Source organism: Silene latifolia, chromosome Y (genome assembly GCF_048544455.1).
Source record: "Silene latifolia isolate original U9 population chromosome Y, ASM4854445v1, whole genome shotgun sequence".
NCBI lineage: Eukaryota > Viridiplantae > Streptophyta > Magnoliopsida > Caryophyllales > Caryophyllaceae > Silene > Silene latifolia.
In genome coordinates this window covers 200748890-200757831 of record NC_133538.1, presented here as the reverse complement: position 1 = coordinate 200757831, position 8942 = coordinate 200748890, and the positions used below count along the sequence as shown (strand labels likewise).

At 38.6% G+C, this 8942-nt stretch overlaps 1 non-coding gene across 1 annotated transcript; it reads left to right on the top strand.

Annotated features, from left to right (window-relative positions):
- Positions 1-8543: 8543 nt before the first annotated feature.
- LOC141635825 (small nucleolar RNA R71) lies at positions 8544-8652 on the top strand. Its single transcript, XR_012540483.1, has one exon. It is a non-coding gene; the product is annotated as a small nucleolar RNA R71 (small nucleolar RNA).
- The last annotated feature ends 290 nt before the right edge of the window (positions 8653-8942 follow it).

The window sequence follows — 8942 nt, the reverse complement described above, 5'->3', positions numbered from 1 at the left end:
TTTGGACCCAATAAAAAAGAGTGGAATTTGTCTAAGGTATAGACATTGCAAGTAGCTCTTTCTCCGTGCTAGCATAATTTATTTGAGGCGCATCTAAGGTTTTACTAGCATAGTAGATAGCATGGAGCACCTTCTCCTTCCTTTGTCCTAGCACCGCACCTACCGCATAATCACTTGCATCACACATGATTTCAAATGGCAAGTTCCAATCCGGTGATTGGATGATAGGTGTGTAGATCAAAGCCTTCTTAATCCTATTAAAAGACTCGAGACAATCATTAGTAAACACAAATGGAGCATCCTTTAAAATTATCTCCGTAAGGGGTTTGGGAATATTAGAAAAATCTTTAGTGAAATAGCGACGGAATGCCGCATGGCCTAAGAAACTCCTTACATTTTTTACATTTACCGGTGGGGGTAGTTGTTCAATAACTTGGACCTTAGCATGGTACACTTCAATACCTCTTTCGGAAACAATATCGCCAAGCACCACTCCTTCATTCACCATGAAGTGGCAGTTTCCCCAAATTAATACCAAGTCAACTTCTTCACAACGCTTCAAAACATTAGTCAAGTTAGCCAAACATGCATCAAATGAAGAACCATAAACACAAAAATCATCCATAAACACCTCCATGATAGATTCAATAAAAACAGAAAAGATGCTTATCATGCAACGTTGGAAGTTAGCGAGGGCATTACAGAGACAAAAAGGCATCTTACGAAAAGCAAAAGTATCATAGGGACATGTAAATGTGGTCTTCTCTTGGTCATTGACGGGCTAGTCGTATACCTATCAAAAATAACCAACTGGCTCTAACTAATATAGCTAGGGAAGTCAGGTCGATCTCCACAGGGAGATGGGAAAGTGTCAGCTTTAACTAAGTCCGTCACGGTAACCAATTTGGGGGTTTAAATTTGTTTGTTCTAAACTAAAGAGGTTAAGGAAGAGAAAAAGGCAAGAGAATAAAGATTAAGCAAATAAGGAGAAAGCAGCTAAGAAAGTGGGTTCACCATGATCATTCAGTCAAGCAATCTAAGTCTCAGGTCAATGCAAGCATGGTTTATGTGGCAGTGAATATCTCCTTCCGGTCTCAATTCGCCCTAAAGTACAAATAGCTTAGCTTCCGCCCTCACTACGGTGCCCTAATGTTCGCTACGAGTCTCACCCTTTCCAACCTTCCGGTCCAGGTCAAGGTTTACTACGATTAAATGACTAATTACATCGACTTAATTAGACAGAAACAATTTTAATGCAGCGATTAACAACATAAACTACACAAGCATTAAACCTAATAAAGCGATTACTATTCCTTCATAATCATGGATTCCCTAGTCTTAGCAAAGAAAATTAGCTATGTATCATCATCGGATCAACAACAATATTGCATAGATAATAGAAATTAAACATGATAATAATGCAAACAAAGAGATTGAATTAAAAGCAATAATGAAGAGCAGTAAGAGAAGGAAAGAATTAAAATAGCAATAAAAGGAGATTAAGATTAAGAAATGAAAAGGAGTAATGTACGAATTACAAGTTCCGAATCCGGGTAGTCCAGAGTAAAAATAGAATAGAAGAGAGTAAAGGGCAGATTCGAAGTCAGGAAGAAAAACAAAGAGTAACGCAGTCTACTTCGTAAAGTAGCAAATGAAATTCCTCTTCCTAAACCTAATCCAATAGCTTAATTACAATAGCCCATATGGAATAAGGAAAAAACATAATTACCGGACAAAACCTCTCGATTGAGTGGAAATAAACCACTCGATCGAGTAACTAAATAGCAATTCCTCTCGATCGAATGGAAAAACCGTTCGATCGAGGACTTCTTATAATGGCCTTCTCGATCGAGTATGAAAACAAATCGATCGAGTGAAACTTCAAGAGATAAAGCATTCAATCGACTAAAAAGAGGTCGATCGAGCTATAATAGCACATAAGGTACCTTGACACCTTTCGAAATCAGCTCACACATCTTCAAAGTGATGGATTCCGGGCTCCAATTCCTAGTTCTCCATAAATGTATGCAAATGGGACGAGTTTAGGCTTGATTCTCTTCTTTCCGGTCCATACCTGCAATATACGCAAGACAAACCAAAGTCGACTATTTGGGGGTATTTGTAGCTAGATGCCACGTAAAATAGTACAGAAATGCGTGTAAAAATGAGGTAAAAACCTTATATAAAATACACGCATCAAATCTCCCCAAACCAAACCTTTTCTTGTCCCCAAGCAAACTATGAATGCAACTAAGAACAAATAGTGGAACGGTACCAACGCATCAACTACAAATCATCTACCAAAACCAGTTTAATGCAACAATTAACAAAGTGGCAAGTGATAAGTGCAAACGAATTAAATCAATGTTTCAAACTTAATGAACCATCGACCTTGCAAGACCCAAAGATATCAAACTCTCACGGGTCGCTCATAACTCAAATTTAAGCATAGGGTGAGTATATAAGTGAAATATAGGAAGAAGTAAAGACACTCACCTAACTCGGCCTACAAGAACATGCATGCAGTTAACATGAATAAAGTCTCTAGAACCGTACATATACATTCCAACCAATCTAATGACCAAGACACATGCCGAGGACTTACATTTGGGTAAGTGAGGTAATGGGTAAGAAGGGGATAAGATGAATTTGGAAATGTGGAGTTAATAGCCAGGCTAGCAACAACGGATCCAAGATGTGAACTACATCCCAACTTCGTACTCAATATAACAATACAAAACAGTGCAAATTAGATGCACTCAACTCACAATACTCCATAAACTTGTCAACTCCCCATAGGATACAAATAAGACATAGGAGTGAAAATCATCTATACAATTGTTTCATTTTTCCGCATATGATTTTTTTCTTTCTTTTCAAATTTCTTTTTCAAGGCTTTTTTCTATTGCTTTTTCTTTTTTTTCACAACATTTTTCTTTTTATTCCCTTCAACTCTTCCACCGATTTCTTAAATCAGATATATAACCAAACTGCAGTAAAGCTTTCCAAAACAGCTACTCATCACTAGCTTGGCTAGGGTAGGCAAAATTATAGACGGTAGCGAATAAGACAAAAGGGCAGTTTGGCTATGTGAGGCTCATGGGTAGAATAGAATAAAGGGAACTGCCTCTCCTAACATGTGTCACCATCCACAGACCGAATGCATACAGGTATTAAGAAGACCAAATTCATGCTTATGCAAATTGATGTTACATGCCTTACAGAGAATACTACTCACATCCTACATGAAACCAGTCATGAACGTCACCAGTTTATAAAGCTCTAACCTCAGAATGTAATATAGCTTGCAATTACATGAGTTAAGTCTATTCGTTCAGATAAGAGAGAAACAAAAACTCGTAGATTATGCACATTATCATGCCAACAATATGTCAAGAATATGCAGGGCAGAGGTAAAGATTCAATGTAGCGTCAAAGTTCAAATGTTCCGACTCAAAATAAACGTGAAATTTTTTGAATTTTATGTGATTTTTGAATTAAAACAACGATGCATGCGAAAATGAATAGACGTGCAAACGGAAGTGCAAGAAAACATACAGACACAAATATGGATGCATACCTCCCCAAACCAAACCGTACAATGCCCTCATTGTACCAAAAATAGGGAAAGGAATGCAAACTAAGGAGAAAAGGATAACGGGAGTCGGAAAACTTACAAGACGGCGTAAAGAAGGACCTCCCCAAACCGACCATGAACATGGGAGGTCATAGGTGGTCCAACAGCAGCTCATCAGACGGAAAATAGCTGCTGAGATAGGGATCTGCTCGATCGAACAACTCAGAATAGTTCGATCGAGAGGAATGGTGTCAAAAACACTCGATCGAGAGAATATGTTACTCGATCGAGAGAACGTGATTTGCAACATTTCGATCGAGGATAGCAGTTGCTCGATCGAATGATAATCTTAGCAAAAATACTCGATCGAGTAGAAAACCATTCGATCGAGCTGCTTCACCTGCAAAACGCGTATAAGAAGCATAGGAAATACAAAGGACGCAAAGTTTGGCGTTTAAAGGTTAACACATAGCTAAAGGAAAGGAAATAAGTTTAACAAGAGTACAACAAAATAGTCCTGGTTGCCTCCCGGAAAGCGCAGGTTTAAGAGGTCCCGCACGACCTTTCTGTCATCAATTAACTGGCGCGTCTAGCTCGTCAAAGTACAAGACTTCAACATGATTGTCCGCTTCATTTGGTTCGTGATAGTGCTTCACATATTGCTCATTAACCTTGAACTGATTTCCCTCGGGACCTTCTAGCTCAACGGATCCAAATTTAGTGACTGTTGTCACCGTATAAGGACCACTCCACCTAGACTTCAGCTTTCTAGGAAATAATCGCAGTCGGGCATTAAACAGCAACACCTTCTGCCCGACATGAAATTCCCGAGGTAAAATTCTTTTGTCATGCCATCTCTTCGTCTTCTCCTTATAAATGCGCGAGCTATCTTCTCCTTCTTTTGTCATGCCATCTCTTCGTCTTCTCATTTGACAGGCTAGTCGTATACCTATCAAAAATAACCAACTGGCTCTAACTAATATAGCTAGGGAATTCGGGTCAATCTCCACAGGGAGATGGGAAAGTGTCAGCTTTAACTAAGTCCGTCACGGTAACCAATTTGGGGGTTTAAATTTATTTGTTCTAAACTAAAGAGGTTAAGGAAGAGAAAAAGGCAAGAGAATAAATATTAAGCAAATAAGGAGAAAGCAGCTAAGACAGTCGGTTCACCATGATCATTCAGTCAAGCAATCTAAGTCTCAGGTCAATGCAAGCATGGTCTATGGGGCAGTGAATATCTCCTTCCGGTCTCAATTCGCCCTAAAGCACAAATAGCTTAGCTTTCGCCCTCACTACGGTGCCCTAATGTTCCCTACGAGTCTCACCCTTTCCAACCTTCTGGTTCAGGTCAAGATTTATTACGATTAAATGACTAATTGTGTCGACTCAATTAGACAGAAATAATTTTAATGCGGCGATTAACAACATAAACTACACAAGCACTAAACCTAATAAAGCGATCACTATTCCTTCATAATCATGGATTCCCTAGTCTTAGCAAAGGATATTAGATACGTATCATCATCGGATCAACAACAATAATGTATAGATAATAGAAATTAAACATGATAATAATGCAAACAGAGAGATTGAATTAAAAGCAATAATGAAGAGCAGTAAGAGAAGGAAAGAATTAAAATAGCAATAAAAGGAGATTAAGATTAAGAAATGAAAATGAGTAATGAGTAATGTACCAATTACAAGTTCTGAATCCGGGTAGTCCAGAGTAAAAATAGAATAGAAGAGAGTAAAGGGCAGAGTCGAAGTCAGGAAGAAAAACGAAGAGTAACACAGTCTACTCCGTAAAGTAGCACACAAAATTCCTCTTCCTAAACCTAATCCAATAGCTTAATTACAAAACCCCATACGGAATAAGGCAAAAACATAATTACCGGACAAAATCTCTCGATCGAGTGTAAATAAACCACTCGATCGAGTAACTAAGTAGTAATTCCTCTCGATCGAATGGAAAAACCGTTCGATCGAGGACTTCTTATAATGGCCTTCTCGATCGAGTATAAAAACAACTTGATCGAGTGAAACTTCAAGAGATAAAGCATTCGATCAACTGAAAGGTGGTCGATCGAGCTATAATAGCGCATAAGGCACTTTGAAACCTTCTGAAATCAGCTCACACGTCTTCAAAGTGATGGATTCCGAGCTCCAATTCCTTGTTCTCCATAAATGTATGCAAATGGGATGAGTTTAGGCTTGATTTCTCTTCTATCTGGTCCGTACCTGCAATATACACAAGACAAACCAAAGTAAACTATAAGGGGGTATTTGTAGCTAGGTGCCACGTAAAATAGTACAGAAATGCGTGTAAAAATGAGGTAAAAACCTTATATAAAATACACGCATCAGTCATCGGGGTGAATGGATATTTGAAAGAACCCGGAATTACTATCTAATTAAGTAGCAAAAGTACTTGTGACATGCCAACCTTTCCAACATTTGGTAAATAAAGGATAATGGGTAATGGTCTTTCTTGGTGGCCAAATTTAACCTCCTATAGTCAATACACATGCGCCATCCCCTCACAATTCTAGTAGGGATTAGTTCATTTTTATCATTTTTGACTACGGTGGTTCCTTCTTTCTTAGGAACCACTTGGACCGGACTAACCCATTTTGAGTCGGAAATTGCATAAATAATTCCCGCATCCAAAAATTTTATGACCTCCTTTTTAACCACTTCTTGCATGTTCGGATTTAAACGTCTTTGACCTTGGACACATGGTTTATGATCTTCTTCAAGATGAATTCTATGCATGCAAAAATCGGGGCTTATGCCCTTCAAATACTCAAGTTTATAACCAATGGCTTTCTTGTGAGTTCTCAAAACTTTTAGCAATGAAGACAATTGACTCTCACTCAAATGAGCACTAACAATGACCAGACACATTTCCGACTCATCTAGAAAAGCATATTTCAAATTAGATGGGAGGGGTTTAAGTTCGGGTTTTTGTACCTCAAGATCTTGAGGAGTAGAAACCAAACCTATAAATTATCAGCTTTCCTCCAATGATAACTCTTCTCCATCCAAATCAACCTCTAAAGCATCTATTTCCTCACATCCAATCTCATCATCACCTGCAAATGATTACAATAACAAGAGTGCCTCCAAGGGATCTTTTGCCAAATATCGTGGTATAGAGTCTTCTACAACAACATCAACAATATCCAAAACGTCAATAGAATAACAAGACTCTTCAAGCATTGGACTCTTCATGGCACTATTTAAGTTATATGTGACCTTATTGTCACCAACTTCCAAAGTTAACTTACCATTCTTGACATCAATTACTGCACCCGCGGTATGTAAAAAAGGTCTTCCCAAAATTATTGGAATTTGTGCATCTTCGGCCATGTCAAGAACGATAAAATCAACTGGAATGAAGAATTTACCAAATTTAACGGGAACATCCCACTAAAACTCTCAAAGGCATTTTATTGAACGATCCGCCATTTGCAAAGTGACACTAGTAAATTTCAAGACTCCCATATTTAACTTATCACAAATAGAGTATGGCATCACACTCATACTAGCACCTAAATCACATAAAGTTTTATCAATAGTATAGGTGCCAATGGTGCATAGAATGGAAAAGCTACCGGGATCTTTTAACTTAGGAGGGGACTTATTTTGTAAAAGAGCACTACACTCGGCGGTGAATGCTATAGTTTCAACATCATCAAAAGTCCTCTTCTTAGTTAAAATGTCTTTCATGAACTTAGTATATGATGGAATTTGAGTGATTAATTCGGTAAAAGGAACGGCTACCTGCAAATTCTTTACCACTTCCATAAACTTACCAAATTGAGTCTCCTTTTGATATTTGGCAAATCTATGAGGGAAAGACAATTGGACTTTTTCCGGAACTTAAACTTCAACATCTTTCTTTGGAGGAGCATCTTCCACATCTTTCACTTCCTCTACAACAATGGGTTCATCAACCTTCTTTGAAATGGGAGAGACCTCCATCTCAACAAGTACCTTTTCACTTTCTTTGGGCATAGGGGGCTCATCATACTTGGTACCACTTCTTAAGATAATAGAAATAATGGTATCATGTGGTGGCTCACCTTGGGGTGGTAGTTGACCCGCCGTCTTCCTTTGAGATCTAGATGAGGCTAGTTGAGCCATTTGATCCTCTAGCATCTTGATGGCGACATTGTGAGCTTGATCACTCTTTTACATTTGAGCCAACAAATCGGTTTGATTCTTAGCCATTTGCATGACCAAGGCTTCAAGTTTGCTCACCCCAACCCCCCCATTTTGTTGAGAATTTGAATATTGAACTTAAGCTTGTTGGAAATTTTGTTGAGGTGGCCTTTGATTTTGATTTTGATAACCCGGTAGATAATTGTACCTTTGTTGTTATGGAATAAAGCTATTTTCTTGTTGTTGAGGAATAAAGGTGTTTTGTGGTTGTTGGGGCACAAAGGTATTTTATTGTGGAGGGTTTAGCACATTTGTGATTTTGTAAGACAAATTTGGGTGGTACTTCTAATTGGAATTGTAAGTATTTTAAGAAAGTACCCGGTGGAAGTGTATTTTGTCTAAAACTTTTGAAAGCATTTACCTCCTCAATAGTGGCCCTACACAAAGCGGTGCAATGCCCCGCACCACCGCAACCTTCACATAAAAGTATTTGGCTAGTAGTGGACATAGCATTAACTTGCTGAAGAGATGAACCTACATTTTGGGCCTCCAATTATTGTTGAAGCAAGGCAATTTAAGCTTTCAAAACGGATGTATTGGAAGACTCGTCCTTAGTCTTCAATGGCACACTTCGGGAATTGACATATTGTGAATCATGAATCGCCATGGATTCAATTGTAGCATGAGCAATATCGGTGTCAATTTGATCAAACCGCCCAATGTTGGCGGAATCTAGAATACGTCGGGACTCGGCATTAAATCCATTGTAGAATGTAATGTAATAGCTAGGAACCAAGGATCCAACCCTTGATGTGGGCATTGTCTTTGCAACTCCTTGTACATTTCCCAAGCTTCATATAGGATCTCTAGCCCTTGTTGACGGAACCTCGTGATTTGACTCCTTAAAGTTTGTGTTTTCTCCGGTGGAAAATACTTTTGATAAAAAGCAAGAGCCAAATTATCCCAATTGTTGATCTCCATAGCGGTTCTATCAACGATATTGATCCATAGCTTAGCCTTGTCCTTCAACAAAAAAGGGAAGAGTATCTCCCTTATTTGAGATTGTGTCTCCCGTTTGCCTAATCATTGAGCAATAGTCACAAAAGTTTTGCACATGCAAATTAGGATCCTCCAAAGGACTTCCTCCAAATTGTTTCCTCTCCACAAGGCTAATGAAAGCCAGTTTGATCTCGAAATCCAC